Raw genomic sequence first — 18,513 nt, 5'->3', positions numbered from 1 at the left:
TTATTTTTGGGAGTTGCATTTTTTAAATGCTGGTAATCGACTTTCTAGAAAAGTATAATAAGGTGCATTTATATGCTCTGACTGAGCAAGCAATGATCGGGAAGAGAGTAGGGACCATTCCTTCCTGATAATAGCCTGCTCATCAGTAGAGGTGAATAGCCGCATTTACATGCAGCAATCTTCTCCACTGTATGTGGACGAGCAGTGGCTACTGCAATTGCTCGTCTTCATACAGATTGAATGTTTCTGGACAGCAGATTGCTGTGTACACAGCACGATGCTGCCCAGGAAAGATGATTGAGAAGTCTGAATAAACGATTAATTCAACCAATGAATGAGCATTTTGTTTGCTCATAGGATGATCTGTAGCACCTTTACAAAGGCCGATTATTGGGAAAAAGTGTTTGTACTAAAGTTTGTTCCCAATAATTGGCCTGATAATAGTTCCGTGTAAATCCACCAATAGTGTTGTGCAAACTTGCGATTCGCAAGTTTGGCGTTTGGGTTATCTCAGAATTCCGTAATGGATTCTGTTACCACAAACCAAAACGGAATTCTATGACGGTATGCACCACGGAAGCCTATAAGAGGCATTCTATTATGGCCAGCATAGACTTCTATTATGACGGAATGCAATATGGAATGCCTCTTATAGGCTTCCGTGGTACATGCTGTCATTGAATTCCATTATGGCCCGTTGTAGCGGAATCCATTACCGAATTCTTAGATAACCCGAATGTCGAACTTGCAAATCGCAAGTTCGCTCAACACTATCCGCCAATAATCATTTTGTCACAGTATCATGCAATTTCATTAAAATCTGTTTAGATGTGTTTTGAGATGATGATGAAAAAAGTGGGAGCTTCGATTGGCACATTTTTATGTGGTACTTGAAAGATTCAGAATAGCTAATTAAATTACTCCTATCATTCATAAACTGGCTTTATTTACATTCAAAAGTATTGTCTTCATGTCAAAAATAAAAATGAAAATGTACCTGACATCACCACCAGGTAGCTCATGGAGTCATTGGGGTGTTGCACTGGATGAGGCAAGTCATGAGTCATCCCCCTACTCTCCCTCCCATCTCGCTCTAACAGACCTCCCCCTACCTCTCATAGACCACCCTTTGCCTTCCTGATGTCAGCACCAGGCTGAGTGGTTGCGCTGGTTCAGAAGACACGATCCAGATCTGCACAGTGAGGGGCGGTGTATACAAGCGCTCACTGAACAATGTCAGCTGATTTCAGTGATACAACACCATGAACCAACTTGGACTAAATTGAAGTGAAGTATTAAGAAATATATGCCTACATTTATAAGAAAGGCCAAATACATTTGATCCTTGTGTAGAGAGGGTATTCTTGATGGAATTATTGTTAATCTTGAATCTTCCTCAGGGGAGGGGAAAGGATTGGCAGAGAATGGAAGAGGAGCAACAAGGCACAGAGTTGCTTGGACACACCCTCAGTGCACTAAACTGCTAATTTGCATATTTATTTATTTTTATTTTATTATATGCACTTATATAGCGCTACTATATTCCTCAGCACTTTACATTAGCATCCAACTGTCCCCAATGCATATGAATTAAAAGTACCTTTTCTCCAGAATGAAGCCTAATATCTCTAAGTGTAAGGTATCATTATATCCTGCCAAACTAGCCCCACAGTAATTGTGCCTTGTGTAACAATGAATTTTCTGATGGCGGGCGCCCTTTAAGACATAGATATAATGTAGAAATCCACAGATCTAGCACAGACAAAAAGAAATGCTTTAACTATATACCCTAAGACTCAACATCCTTATAGCATTTGAAGGGTGGTACTCAACCTCCATTGTTTCTACTAGAGATTTGGTCCCAGCAATGCAAAGGAAGAGAGACAATAAATGCATAACAGTTGTGTGGGAACCTGACCTTAAGAAGCAAAGCAAAAAATACCTCATAAAACAAAATGATAAAGTCCCATCCGAAAATGATGAGTAAAACATGAGTCTGGCCGCAAGTGTCTTTATACCTGAGCCAATTAGTAACTTACTTACCCTTTAACATGACTACTTAGAGAAACAAGTGTTTCATTCTGTGGGCTGTTATATAACATGACTCCTGGCGATGATTTATAGCTACAATGTGTCCTGGGCAATATCATCTGAGGGCTCCTGTTTTATATCATTAATTATCAAGTTGTTGATGATTACAAAAGATCTGTATGCCAAGTATGTGAATTTGCTCATGGGCTTGAAATGGTTTATCTCTTACCATTGTAATAATTTTTTCAGACATGAGAACAATAATAAAGCAGAAGACAGATAAATAATGTGTTTGGGAGACAACCATTCCCAGACGTATTTTTAGTCCTGTATGAATGAAATACAATGTAAATCCATAAAGCACATCTCCTCTGTATACTCATTTTATCATCAATGCTCTGCATCTGCATTCCTAAGCGGTATGTCTGAAGTAAATAGGATAACACTGCATACAGTTTGTATATATCACCCTGATAAGTACTATCCGAGCAGTGCATGGAATTGTTCTGTGAAATAGAATTTTTTTTTTGTATGTGGTATAAAGAACACAATGCATAACTTCATATCAACTAAAAATAACTTGGCCCTCAAAGGCCACTGATCTGAATATCATTGAAAATCTGTGGATAGACCTCAAAAGAGCAGTGCATGCAAGACGGCCAGGAATCTCACAGAACGGGAAGACTTTTGCAAGAAAGAATTGATGAAAATCCCTCAAATAAGAGTTGGAAAACTCTTGGCTGGCTACAAAAAGTATTTACTAGCTCTGATACTTGCCAAAGGGGGTGCTACTAGGTACTAACCATGCAGGTTGCCCAAAGTTTTGCTTCAGGCGATTTTCAATTTTTGTTATTTTGAAAATGTGAAACGTTGTTTTTGCTGAAAATAAAAAAAGAAATGTGCCATCTTTAACTTTATACCTTTTGGAGATCATTTCATCTTCAACTTACTTAACGGTTCACAGTAACAGTAATTTTTACCAGGGGTGCCCAAACATTTGCATGCCACTGTATATTGTGAATTGGGACCTCTTAATGGAAATTTATCTACCCATGTAAAAGGACCCTAAAGGAATAAATGTGGCAGTTTTGTTGCATCTTCTTAAAGTATTAAAAACTGCTATTCATTATGCAGTAAGCTTTATAAAACTTGAAAACAACTTTTAGCCATTAAATACTCTAATAGAATGCAATATAACGCTTTAAAGGGATAATCCAGTTTCATGATTGAATGTTTTTATTTGCCCAGAGTACCCAAAATACTACATATTTTTCAGCATATATATGTTTTTCATGTCAATACTTTTCTTTCTCTGTTCTTAGCATTACTGCCTTCTGGCAGGATGTTTACATGGCTTGCTTCCTGTTTTGATCAGTATCCAGTGTAGTTTGCTACCCAAACCCAGCATGCATTGCTCAGTAATCTTTTACAGGGTTTGCTTTGCCTACCACACCCCCCCTACACCTCGCCTCTCCATGCTAGCTCGGAGGAGCAAGCCAACAGTTATCTACAGTATATGCTTAGCTTTATGCTAAATAGGGCCACATCTACTGTCATTGTCATTTCGCTAAAAATCATGTAATTTGTGAATTTGGCTGCGAGAACACCCTTTGGGACCATAAACATACAGTATATAGTTAGCCAGTTCCACCAAAATAGGTGGGTTTGGCCTCATCTAATGTAAATAGGCACATTAAGTACCCTCTACTCCAATAGATAACATCAAAGTACCCCCCCAAAACACCATTATATACTGTGCTACAGGTTAAAAGCACCTTTTGAGGACAGTGCAAGCACCATCTAGAAGCAAAATGTGTATTCCATGTAGAGTGCATTCTAAGTTGACAACCTAGATTACATTGTTTCTCTTGTGTGCAGTAACAAGATAGCCACTGATGGCCATATCAGTCACACTGAAAAAATCTGACTTAAAAAATCTGGTATTTATTCTGTCACTTAAAAACAACTCCACCCATACATACAGTTGTGTTCAAAATAATAGCAGTGTGTTTAAAAAAGTGAATAAAGCTCAAAATTCTTCTAATAGCTTTTATTTACATACACACAAATGCATTGGGAACACTACACGTTCTATATCAAATCAAAACATGAAGACAAATATATCAAATTTGTGTTGTTCCTCTAAAACAATTTAAGAAAAGTCAATATTAGACTGTTGAAAAAAAATAACAGTGTTTGGATTCTTCTTTACAAATTCAAACATTAACTATATAAACTGAAAAATGTTTGAAGATCTTTTCTTTGAATCACTTAACTAATATTTAGTTGTATAACCACTGTTTCTGAGAACTGCTGTACATCTGTGTTGCATGGAGTCAACCACCTTCTGGCCCCTGTGAACAGGTATTCCAGCCCAGGATGATTGGACTACATTTCACAGTTCTTCTCTATTTATTGGTTTTGCCTGCATTTTTTATGTCACCTTACAAGTTTTCTATAGGATTAAGATCCAGGGATTGGGCTGACCACTCCATAACGTCAATCTTGTTGGTCTGGAAACAAGATGTTGTGCGTTTACTGGTGTGTTTGGGGTGGTTGTCTTGTTGGAACACCCATTTCAAGGGCATTTCCTCTTCAGCATAAGGCAGCATGACCTCTTCAAGTATTCTGATGTATCAAACTGATCTATGATCCCTGGTATGCGATAAATAGGCCCAACACTGTAGTATGAGAAACATCCCCATATCATGATGCTTGCGCCACCATGCTTCACTGTCTTCACAGTGTACTGTGGCTTGAATTCAGTCTTTGGGGGTCGTCTGACAAACTTTCTCTGGCCACTAGACCCAAAAAGTACAATCTTACTTTCATCAGTCCACAAAATGTCTCTTTAGGCCAGTCAATGTGCTCTTTGACAAATTGTAACCTCTTCAGCACATGTCTTTTTTTCAACAGTGGGACTTTGCGGGAGCTTCTTGCAGATAGCTTGGCTTCACATAGGCGTCTTCTAATTGTAACAGTACTCAGAGGTAACTTTAGACCTTCTATCATCTTCCTGGAGCTGATTGTTGGCTGAGTCCTTGCCATTTTGGCTATTCTTCTATCCTTTCGAATGGTAGTTTTTCGCTTTCTTCCACATCTTTCAGGTTTTGGTTGCCATTTTAAAGCATTTGCGATCATTTTAGCTGAGCAGCCTATGATTTTATGCACTTCTTGTATATGTTTTCCCCTCTCCAATCAACTTTTTAATCAAGGTACGCTGTTCTTCTTAACAATGTCTGGAACGACCCATTTCCTCAGAATTTCAGAGAGAAATGCACTGTAACCAGCATGTGCAGCATTTGCTGCCTTCCTTCCTTAAATAAGGGCAGTAATTGCCACCTATTTTTCAAAGAATGAATTACCTCACTCATTGAACTCTACACTGCTATTATTTTGAACATGCCCCTTTCAATAAGTGATTCAATTACAGAGAATCAGCAGCATGCATGTCATGACTGTTGGGTCTGTTGGGTTTCTATTACTCTACTACACCTGCTAGTAAATTATTTGCCATGTAGAGATATAATTTCTACCAAAAACAGTGATTGATCAGGTAAGTGATGTCTGACTGCTATTATTTTTAACACAACTGTACATAGGGATGCAATCAATGCATCAACAAATGTGAAACTGCACACCTTGACAATGAAAATATAGCGAGCCATCAGTCAAATCAGAGAAATATTTGATTCTTTTCTTAGCACTAATCAGCATTCACCCTTTTCTCCCCTGTCATCTTGTCAGGTTTCATTGGTGAGTGTCAAGATAAGTGTTAACGTTGTGGTGTGGTTATCAGTGAGAAAGGAGTCTCCATTAGAAAGAGCTGGAGGTCGGATTGATGAACGACAAGCTAGGAGACTGAAATTAAGGTGAATTGTAAAAGTCTATCAGAAAGTGAGATAAAACCAGTGCACCTGGGTCACCACTAAAAGCTGCTTTTGGGAAGGAATTTGCTCATGTCTGAAGTGCTTATTAATTCTGAAGCACCATCCTCCTACTCTCTGGCATCTTGAAAAAGTGAGCTGCCTTTTTCCTATCACTCAAGTTGAACATCCCCCAAAACAAATCTGTTCTCCAGAGGTGGAGCGGCTGCCAGATGCAAATATATCTTATCATGCAGTGATGGAGGAGAATGTTTAGTGTTAAGGAGTTACAGTCATTCCCAAACATTGAGTAATAACCATTCAGAAGCGGTGAGCCAAGTGAAATTCTAGGACTGTTCTTCTCTCTGTAGTATTACGCATCATGGAAACAAGAGACAGACAATTGAAGGACATAGCAGTACTTTATGTCTATGAGGAATATAGGTATACATGAGGAATAACACTATTTCTAGTTGTCGTATGACTTGTATTTGATATTTTTAACAGTTTTCCCTTTGAAATCTGTCTGTAATTCTTTTTTTTTTTTCTAGGCGAGTGGGTGGGGGGAGACTACCTGGGATCATATCTGACCATGTACAGGACATGGCGACGCAGGAATATCTGCTTCCTAACTCTCTGTCGTGCACCCTGAGAAGTAATGGAGGACATTATACAGCAGTACGGAGCAGTTTAGATGTGAAACCAGCTGTGACCTTAGACAGAAATCACAGAAAACACAAACCAGCATTATTCTCTAAGTGTCAATCTCTCTGCCTCTGCCTGCCTGCAGCAGCCCCTCTCCCCCCCCCTCCCTAGACTTCAATGTAATTTCTTTTTTTACAGCATTTCTAGTATAGATAATAATAATAGGATAATTTAATTGTTTTTTTTATTATGGATGCAGACATGGTAATTATGTGTACCATACTTTCTTTTTATTACATAATAATGCGTTCTTAATGGGGAAAAGTTAGTTTTTCTGTAATCTTTTTAAAGTCCTCTAAGGATATTTCACCACTAGGGGGCTTGATCATTGATACAATACATACAATGAATATAAAAAGTCTCCACATCCCTGTTAAAATGGCAGGTTTTTGTCATGTAAAAAATCAGACAAAGACAAATAATTTCAGATTTCATTTAGAGGGGGAAATAAAAATAACAATAATGTGTTTCAGAATTAGCCAATCACATTTTAATCCATGTGAAATTAGTAGTCTGTACACAGTTGTCATCATTTAAAAGGAATTCTGACTAACCCCATATAAAGTTCAGCTGTTGGATTTTCTTGACATTTTCATAGTTGTGTTTTATACCAAAAGCCATGCTCAGTATAGAGCCTATAATACATCAAAGGGATCTCACTGGCATTAATCAGGAGAAGGGTACAAAAATATTTCCACGGCATTAGGTATATTATGGAACACAGAGAAGGTGGTCATCAAGAAGTGGATACATTTTGGCACAACCGCGAAATTACCAAGAACTGGATGTCCCTAAAAAATTGATGAAAAGAAAAGAACAAAATTGGTCTGGGAGGCTTCCAAGAGGCCTACAGTAACATTAAAGGAGCTGCTGGAATTTCTGGCAAGTACTGGTTGTGTACTGCATGTGACAATAATCTCCCGTATTCTTCATACGTCTGGGCTGTGGGGTAAGGTGGCATGATGGAAGCCTTTTGCCAAAACCTACATCAAGTTTGCCAAAAGCATGTGGGATAACGTGTTATGGTCTGATGATACCAAGGTTGAACTTGGCCATAATTCCAAAAGGTATGTTTGGCACAAAGCCAACACTGCACATCACGAAAAGAAAACCATACCCACAGTAAAGCATGGTGGAGACAGCATTATGCTTTGTTGTTGTTTTTCTGCAGCTGGAACTGGGGCTTTAGTCAAGGTGGAGGGAATTATAAACTGTTTGAAATATCAGTCAATTTGGGCACAAAGCCTTCAGGCATCTGTTAAAAACTGAAGATTAAGAGGAATTTCACCATTCCGAAGTAAAAGCCAAAACATACCTCCAAATCAACAAAACAATGGCTTTGCCAGAAGAAGATCAATATTTTGGGATGGCCCAGCCAGAGCCCAGACCTGAATCCAATAAAAAAAAATAGTAGATTGACCTGAAGAGGGCTGTATATAGGAGATGCTCTCGCTATCTAACAGATTTGGAGTGTTTTTGTCAAATAGGGTGGACAAAGTTTGCCAAGTCAAGATGTGCCATACTGATAGATTCCTACCCAAAAATGCTGTCATAAATTCAAAGGGTACTCCAACAAATAGTTTAGGTGTGCATATTTATGTAACCACGTTATTTTAGTCCTTTATTGTTCCACCCTAAAAGATTTCAGTTTTAGATGATAGATTACATTAAAGGTAGAAAGAGTTCTGTAATTATTTATTTTTAATTCTTGGCATGATACAAACCTGGCATTTTAACAGAGGTGTGTAGACTTTTTATATCCACTGTATGTATTGTAGTGTATTGTGACTGCTAAGAAATAAAGACACAGATCCTTTTAGGTGTTACCTCTGGCAAGGCTTAATAGGAGTACTAAGGTGGAAGTCATGGGAGGAAAGTGTTAAACACCCTGGCTGCCATAGAAACCATAGACCCCTATGTGACAGGTGGCCAATAGGGTGGTCAGCTCTCCTGTCAAACGTTTAGATGCCAATGTCACTATCGACACTGCATCTTAGTAGTTAACTGTGATCTGAGTTTGCAGAGTATATTACACCCAGCTCTTGCTGCAGGGATCATTAGCACAGCTCATGGGTAAATTCATGGACATAACTGTACCCCTGTTTGCAGGAACACAACCAAAAGGTCTAACAAAAATAATAAAAATATATAAGTTATGAATGAAGGTTTCAATTCTAATGGCTAAAGGTTAACCAACCTTTATTATGTCTTTTTTGATTCTGACCAAATTCCATGGCGCTGTACATATGAAAAGGGGTATACATACATAATACAGACAATTACAATAAGTAAAGATGATCAAGATGAGTAACAAACTGGTACAGAAGGAGAGAGGGCCCTGCACGCGAGGGATTACAATTTACATAACAGAATAACAGTTTTAAGCACTATACCCTGTATAAAATCAGACAAACAAAAGCCAGAACATTGACAGTGAGTAAATCCAAGTAATGTCATTTTTGTTTCTATATCTAGAATTGATAGCGTGTAAATAGGGACACTGAACGCTAACAACCTGCAAGGAAAGAAGAGCATATCAAATGAGGCCCCAGCAGACATTTCCTGCTAGAAAAACCTGCACCAAAGTGCAAATAAAGGGAAAACACTGATAATGATGAGTGCTTACAACTTAGCAACAGCTTTAAAAGTATTGTCACAGCATATGCTCAGGTTTGAAAGCAGTCCAAGCGATAGGACGTGATAATGCTGCACAATTGAAGCAGCACTTCAGTATCTAATCTGAGGATTAGGCTTGATCTGGAGGTTCACACCAGCACTAAGACTGAATTTATAGTTACACTTCTCTGGTATAAATAACAGTCACGGATTAACTTAGAACAAAAAGAAAGGAAAAAAAATAGAAGAAAATGGAAGAGCATTGTGCAAGTAATGGAAACTTGTTGTTTTGTCCAAGAAGAAATAAAGTAGACTTTCAAACAAGTATGGAAGCATCTGGTTTCCACTAAAACCATGTTTGTCACTGAGTTTCCATAGATGTAGCTCTCTGATAAGTTTGGAGGGTGAACACTATTCAGAACTCAACTTGATTGTGAAACAAATGTCTTCCGCATAGTTAGTGGTTGTAAGTGCCCTAAAGTGTGACGGGAATTGTAGCATTTCTTAACCAGCAGGTAAAAAAATACATGAACTGCTCAGAAACATGCGGTGTGTTACAAATTCAGATTGGATATTTAGGGTAAATTGACACAAAAGTATGAGAATTCTTTAGGGTGCATATGCTTAGATAGAAGTTCTGCTCTCCCATCAATTTCCCCCAAAATGAGAATCTTAATTTTTTTTTTTATATTTCCCTTCTCCTCCTTTCACATGCCATTATTTTGGCCATTATGTTCCTTCAGGGTTTGTAAACCAAAACCAGGTGTGGAACCTACATAGATAAAGTGTATTGGAAATATTTGTTGCTAAGTGTCTTGGACCCATTTTTTGTGGTAAAAGCACCAGCTCCAGATGTTAGTTGAAAGTCTATGGGAAATAGGAACCATAGGACACACAAGCGTTTTGCTGCTCTTAGCGTTTTTGTTAAGTGGTACTTTTTGTCTTTCTGGCTTCTTTTCCAAAACACAGTATGCTGTAGCTTTTTGTTTTTTTCATACATTTTCACATCACCTACTCTATAGGGCACCATGAGGGATACACGGGTGAGCAGACACACTCTTTTAAAAAAATGCCTAAAAACTACAAAAAGTGGCAAAAAACACTGGTTTGACAGTTTAGACAGCTGTTCGTTCTGACCAACAGCTAGCTTATTTTTTTAAATCTGCAGTTCATTTCTATCTTTCAGAAGTTTCACTAACTCATTTGTGTGCATGGGGTGTTTTATTTTATTTTATGTATTTACATAGTGCTCAGTTTGTTACATATAGCAGTACTGAGTCTGTCACTATGCAATGCAAAATGCATGAAAACCTATTGCTATACCCTTCATATAGTTAAAATAATGTCTAATAGAAGCACACCCAAAGTGGTCATTTGCAAACTGACCCCTGTTACATTTGTAGGGGGGTCTAAGCTAAGACTAAAGTTTTTTCATTATACAGTATATCTGGACATGCAAGACATTTCCATGGCATTTGTTGGATCTTCTTTCTTGCATGTTCTTGGACTAAAGTGAGCCATACACAAAGGTGTCAATGACCAGTCATTAAAATCCTCAAATCGCTCATTAAAATGTCTGTTCTGCTTAGCTAAGCGTGCATCTAATGTCAGTTGGGAGATACTGATAAATGGCTGCAAGACACCTATAGCACTGTTTATGTCCTAGGGAGGCAAAGATCAGATGGGTTAAAATCCAAGGATGTCACCCTAATAAAAAATGCTGGAACTATAAATTCCGAACAAGACATAAGCAATGGAGGTGCCCAGTTTGCACAATAATTTTTTGGGAAATTAATATTCTGGTTGCAAACAGGTAATTAAGAGTATCTAGCATACTTTGCTTTTATATATATGTATCTGATCAATAATAGTTATCAAATATTAATACATGTTAGATAATATAATACGAGTTACTGAGCACTGCTAGGGCTTTAAAAAATTAAGGGCACAAATCCAAAAGCATTCCTTCCATGCCAAAAAAAGGGTATAATGGATCTGACGCTAAAAACTAACCCTAGTCATAAGAACTAACATATGTTTGCCAGTATAACTCTAAATAATGCAGTCATACATTTGCCATGTAATACAAGTTTAATATCATGACTTCATGACCACACATTACCATTACATTGCCTCAATAATCCCACCATAATAATTCCATACTTTTACTAAATAAAAACGACTATACAAACACCAATATTACTACCATACAGTGGTAAATACCAGTTCTACACAAGTGCTCTGAAGTTTGTATAAAACCAGTACAGTACAGTCAAATCAAATGGCTCACAAGTAACACTTTGATTGGAGTCCATCACCTTTCCATTTTATTTTCTATCTGACCCAGACTGCCATTGTAGTTTCCGCTGGTCATGATTCATCTCTGCAGTGTTTGCTGCCAAGACATTATAATCCTTGCTTTTCCAGCACCCTCCCCATTTATTCCCCTTCCCTACCCTCTACACAAACGTCCCATCCTTACCACCTCTTTAACAGTACCAGTCTACTACTTCATCCATTACTGTGCCTGATGCACCGGGTTCCCACATTACTATACTTTCCATGTTGTAAAGTTCTCCCAAACAAAATTCTACTCTGCCATAGCATTCAACTGTATCTGCATCCTGAGAACGTAAAAGCAGTTGGAGGACACAGAGATGTCTCTTTTCAGAGTGCTTTACTTGTATACAAGTATACTCAGAATATCCCCTAGATTCTAATGGGTTTAATAACTTACGCTGACAATATGGCCTAGGCCTTCTGACCATGATAGTTAGGGTATGTATGCCACTTTTTATTGCTACTATTGCACCTGCATTACCACTCAAAATTAAGCTATAATTTTTATGCACTATATGGTACATTATAAGTAGATCTAAATTAAAGTTACATTGAAGGAATGTGAGTTACTGGTTGCCACTGCAGATTTTTTGAATTTTTGGTGGAAACTTGTTTTTCTGATATGCCACTGGGGTTTTAAGTAGTGGATTTACACTGCCTGATTGGAAGATCATCGGTGATGACCGTTCTTCCGAACTAGTCATTCATCGGGTGAAAGAATCTTTCATGTGGACACCTAAATCATTTCTGGTCAGAAGATCATGCTAAACAGCACACTACTGCCCAGAAACAATGAATTTGTATGAAAAGGAGTTATTGTAGTCGCCATTGATTGTCTTCATGAGTGAAGATGATTGCTGCATGTAAATGAAAGGCTTCTGAGCAGGCAGTTTTTGGTAAGGAACACTTTTCTCTCGACAATCGCCTGCCCCATTGAGCAGTGTAAACCCATGTTTAGGCTCCCAGTATTTTGTGTAGACTCAGTACCATGTGTGAATGTAATTAGTGTTCTTCAACAGCACCCATCGATTATCATTAATAGGTCTAAGAACTCTGACGTCATTTTTTATTAATGTCCATGCTAAATATGGTGGGTTTATATGGCTCGATAGAGCAGGCGATTGATGGGAAGGAAGCGTTCCTCCCCGACAACTTCCTGCACTTCATTGGAGGTGAAGCACTGCCTTTACATACTGTACAACGATCCACTCCATTGTATGAGTGTGAACAATGGCTTCTGGCATCACTCATCACCATACAGATTTACTGTTTCTTTACATAGCATGTTCTGCTGCCCAGTAATGATGATTGAGTTGTCTACATTAAATTTTCACCTCATGAATGAGCGTTTCACATGTTCATTGGGAGATCTCATATGAACGTTGATCCCTGATAATCTGCCCAACAATCAGGCAGTGTAAATTCACGTTAAAAAAGGCGGGATTATGTGGCTAAAAGGGCAGGTGATTGTCGGGAAGGAAGTGAAGGAAGGTGATTGTCAGGGGGGAAGCGTTTCTTACCGACAATCGCCTGGTCATCATCGGAGGTGAAAAGCTATATTTACATGCAGTTATCTCCTCCACTGTATGAGGATGGATGATGACTAGAGTTGAGCGAACACCTGGATGTTCGGGTTCGAGAAGTTCGGCCGAACATCCCGGAAATGTTCGGGTTCGGGATCCGAACCCGATCCGAACTTCGTCCCGAACCCGAACCCCATTGAAGTCAATGGGGACCCGAACTTTTCGGCACTAAAAAGGCTGTAAAACAGCCCAGGAAAGAGCTAGAGGGCTGCAAAAGGCAGCAACATGTAGGTAAATCCCCTGCAAACAAATGTGGATAGGGAAATGAATTAAATTAAAAATTAAATAAATAAAAATTAACCAAAATCAATTGGAGAGAGGTTCCATAGCAGAGAATCTGGCTTCCCGTCACCCACCACTGGAACAGTCCATTCTCAGATATTTAGGCCCCGGCACCCAGGCAGAGGAGAGAGGTCCCGTAACAGAGAATCTGTCTTCATGTCAGCAGAGAATTAGTCTGCATGTCATAGCAGAGAATCAGGCTTCACGTCACCCACCACTGCAACAGTCCATTGGCATATATTTAGGCCCAGCACCCAGGCAGAGGAGGGAGGTCCCGTAACAGAGAATCTGTCTTCATGTCAGCAGAGAATTAGTCTGCATGTCATAGCAGAGAATGAGGCTTCACGTCAGCCACCACTGCAACAGTCCATTGGCATATATTTAGGCCCAGCACACACACAGGCAGAGGAGAGAGGTCCCGTAACAGAGAATCTGTCTTCATGTCAGCAGAGAATTAGTCTGCATGTCATAGCAGAGAATGAGGCTTCACGTCAGCCACCACTGCAACAGTCCATTGGCATATATTTAGGCCCAGCACACACACAGGCAGAGGAGAGAGGTCCCGTAACAGACAATCTGGCTTCATGTCAGCAGAGAATTAGTCTGCATGTCATAGCAGAGAATGAGGCTTCACGTCACCCACCACTGCAACAGTCCATTGGCATATATTTAGGCCCAGCACCCAGGCAGAGGAGGGAGGTCCCGTAACAGAGAATCTGTCTTCATGTCAGCAGAGAATTAGTCTGCATGTCATAGCAGAGAATGAGGCTTCACGTCAGCCACCACTGCAACAGTCCATTGGCATATATTTAGGCCCAGCACACACACAGGCAGAGGAGAGAGGTCCCGTAACAGAGGATCTGGCTTCATGTCAGCAGAGAATCAGTCTGCATGTCATAGCAGAGAATCAGGCTTCACGTCAGCCACCACTGCAACAGTCCATTGGCATATATTTAGGCCTAGCACACAGGCAGAGGAGAGAGGTCCCGTAACAGACAATCTGGCTTCATGTCAGCAGAGAATCAGTCTGCATGTCATAGCAGAGAATGAGGCTTCACGTCAGCCACCACTGCAACAGTCCATTGTCATAAATTTAGGCCCAGCACCCAGGCAGAGGAGGGAGGTCCCGTAACAGACAATCTGGCTTCATGTCAGCAGAGAATTAGTCTGCATGTCATAGCAGAGAATCAGGCTTCATGTCAGCCACCACTGCAACAGTCCATTGGCATATATTTAGGCCTAGCACACAGGCAGAGGAGAGGTTCATTCAACTTTGGGTAGCATCGCAATATAATGGTAAAATGAAAATAAAAATAGGATTGAATGAGGAAGTGCCCTGGAGTCCAATAATATATGGTTATGGGGAGGTAGTTAATGTCTAATCTGGACAAGGGACGGACAGGTCCTGTGGGATCCATGCCTGGTTCATTTTTATGAACGTCAGCTTGTCCACATTGGCTGTAGACAGGCGGCTGCGTTTGTCTGTAATGACGCCCCCTGCCGTGCTGAATACACGTTCAGACAAAACGCTGGCTGCCGGGCAGGCCAGCACCTCCAAGGCATAAAAGGCTAGCTCTGGCCACGTGGACAATTTAGAGACCCAGAAGTTGAATGGGGCCGAACCATCAGTCAGTACGTGGAGGGGTGTGCACACGTACTGTTCCACCATGTTAGTGAAATGTTGCCTCCTGCTAACACGTTGCGTATCAGGTGGTGGTGCAGTTAGCTGTGGCGTGTTGACAAAAGTTTTCCACATCTCTGCCATGCTAACCCTGCCCTCAGAGGAGCTGGCCGTGACACAGCTGCCTTGGCGACCTCTTGCTCCTCCTCTGCCTTGGCCTTGGGCTTCCACTTGTTCCCCTGTGACATTTGGGAATGCTCTCAGTAGCGCGTCTACCAACGTGCGCTTGTACTCGCGCATCTTCCTATCACGCTCCAGTGCAGGAAGTAAGGTGGGCACATTGTCTTTGTAGCGTGGATCCAGCAGGGTGGCAACCCAGTAGTCCGCACAGGTTAAAATGTGGGCAACTCTGCTGTCGTTGCGCAGGCACTGCAGCATGTAGTCGCTCATGTGTGCCAGGCTGCCCAGGGGTAAGGACAAGCTGTCCTCTGTGGGAGGCGTATCGTCATCGTCCTGCCTTTCCCCCCAGCCACGCACCAGTGATGGACCCGAGCTGCGTTGGGTGCCACCCCGCTGTGACCATGCTTCATCCTCATCCTCCTCCACCTCCTCCTCATCCTCGTCCTCCTCGTCCTCCAGTAGTGGGCCCTGGCTGGCCACATTTGTACCTGGCCTCTGCTGTTGCCAAAAACCTCCCTCTGAGTCACTTCGAAGAGACTGGCCTGAAAGTGCTAAAAATGACCCCTCTTCCTCCTCCTCCTCCTCCTCCTCCTGGGCCACCTCCTCTTCCATCATCGCCCTAAGTGTTTTCTCAAGGAGACATAGAAGTGGTATTGTAACGCTGATAACGGTGTCATCGCCACTGGCCATGTTGGTGGAGTACTCGAAACAGCGCAACAGGGCACACAGGTCTCGCATGGAGGCCCAGTCATTGGTGGTGAAGTGGTGCTGTTCTGTAGTGCGACTGACCCGTGCGTGCTGCAGCTGAAACTCCACTATGGCCTGCTGCTGCTCGCACAGTCTGTCCAGCATGTGCAAGGTGGAGTTCCACCTGGTGGGCACGTCGCATATGAGGCGGTGAGCGGGAAGGCCGAAGTTACGCTGTAGCGCAGACAGGCGAGCAGCAGCAGGATGTGAACGCCGGAAGCGCGAACAGACGGCCCGCACTTTATGCAGCAGCTCTGACATGTCGGGGTAGTTGTGAATGAACTTCTGCACCACCAAATTCAGCACATGCGCCAAGCAAGGGATGTGCGTCAAATTGGCTAGTCCCAGAGCTGCAACGAGATTTCGCCCATTATCACACACCACCAGGCCGGGCTTGAGGCTCACCGGCAGCAACCACTCGTCGGTCTGTTGTTCTATACCCCGCCACAACTCCTGTGCGGTGTGGGGCCTGTCCCCCAAACATATGAGTTTCAGAATGGCCTGCTGACGTTTACCCCGGGCTGTGCTGAAGTTGGTGGTGAAGGTGTGTGGCTGACTGGATGAGCAGGTGGAAGAAGAGGAGGAGGAAGCCGAGAAGGAGGAGGTGGCAACAGGAGGCAAAGAATGTTGCCCTGCGATCCTTGGCGGCGGAAGGACGTGCGCCAAACAGCTCTCCGCCTGGGGCCCAGCTGCCACTACATTTACCCAGTGTGCAGTTAGGGAGATATAGCGTCCCTGGCCGTGCTTACTGGTCCACGTATCTGTGGTTAGGTGGACCTTGCCACAGATGGCGTTGCGCAGTGCACACTTGATTTTATCGGATACTTGGTTGTGCAGGGAAGGCACGGCTCTCTTGGAGAAGTAGTGCCGGCTGGGAACAACATACTGTGGGACAGCAAGCGACATGAGCTGTTTGAAGCTGTCTGTGTCCACCAGCCTAAATGACAGCATTTCATAGGCCAGTAGTTTAGAAATGCTGGCATTCAGGGCCAGGGATCGAGGGTGGCTAGGTGGGAATTTACGCTTTCTATCAAATGTTTGTGAGATGGAGAGCTGAACGCTGGCGTGTGACATGGTTGAGACGCTTGGTGACGGAGGTGGTGGTGGTGGTGTTGGTGGTACATCCCCTGTTTGCTGGGCGGCAGGTGCCAACGTTCCTCCAGAGGCGGAGGAAGAGGCCGAGGCGGCAGCAGCAGAATAGGCCGAGGCGGCAGCAGCAGAAGAGGTAGCAGGGGGAGCCTGAGTGACTTCCTTGGTTTTAAGGTGTTTACTCCACTGCAGTTCATGCTTTGCATGCAGGTGCCTGGTCATGCAGGTTGTGCTCAGGTTCAGAACGTTAATGCCTCGCTTCAGGCTCTGATGGCACAGCGTGCAAACCACTCGGGTCTTGTCGTCAGCACATTGTTTGAAGAAGTGCCATGCCAGGGAACTCCTTGAAGCTGCCTTTGGGGTGCTCGGTCCCAGATGGCGGCGGTCAGTAGCAGGCGGAGTCTCTTGGCGGCGGGTGTTCTGCTTTTGCCCACTGCTCCCTCTTTTGCTACGCTGTTGGCTCGGTCTCACCACTGCCTCTTCCTCCGAACTGTGAAAGTCAGTGGCACGACCTTCATTCCATGTGGGGTCTAGGACCTCATCGTCCCCTGCATCGTCTTCCACCCAGTCTTGATCCCTGACCTCCTGTTCAGTCTGCACACTGCAGAAAGACGCAGCAGTTGGCACCTGTGTTTCGTCATCATCAGAGACATGCTGAGGTGGTATTCCCATGTCCTCATCATCAGGAAACATAAGTGGTTGTGCGTCAGTGCATTCTATGTCTTTCACCGCTGGGGAAGGGCTAGGTGGATGCCCTTGGGAAACCCTGCCAGCGGAGTCTTCAAACAGCATAAGAGACTGCTGCATAACTTGAGGCTGAGACAGTTTCCCTGGTATGCATGGGGGTGATGTGACAGACTGATGGGGTTGGTTTTCAGGCGCCATCTGTGCGCTTTCTGCAGAAGACTGGGTGGGAGATAATGTGAACGTGCTGGATCCACTGTCGGCCACCCAATTGACTAATGCCTGTACCTGCTCAGGCCTTACCATCCTTAGAACGGCATTGGGCCCCACCATATATCGCTGTAAATTCTGGCGGCTACTGGGACCTGAGGTAGTTGGTACACTAGGACGTGTGGATGTGGCAGAACGGCCACGTCCTCTCCCAGCACCAGAGGGTCCACTAACACCACCACGACCATGTCCACGTCCGCGTCCCTTACTAGATGTTTTTCTCATTGTTATGGTTCACCACAACAACAAATATATTATTTGGCCCAATGTATTGTATTCAAATTCAGCGGGATATAAATTTGAGGCCTAGTATTTAGGCGCTGGGTGACCGGTATGGATTTAGTGACAGAATTAGACTTGGAAATGCACAGAAGCGTGTGTGTGAAGTTATTCTGAATGACCCTATGTGCACCTTCAATATGATCTACCCTTTTAGGGATAGATTTCAAATAGCTCTGATATAGCAGAAACGACTAAATTATGAAATTGCTAAATTGGG

Source organism: Bufo gargarizans, chromosome 1, assembly GCF_014858855.1.
Source record: "Bufo gargarizans isolate SCDJY-AF-19 chromosome 1, ASM1485885v1, whole genome shotgun sequence".
Classification (NCBI taxonomy): domain Eukaryota; kingdom Metazoa; phylum Chordata; class Amphibia; order Anura; family Bufonidae; genus Bufo; species Bufo gargarizans.
This window is presented reverse-complemented; position numbering follows the sequence as displayed.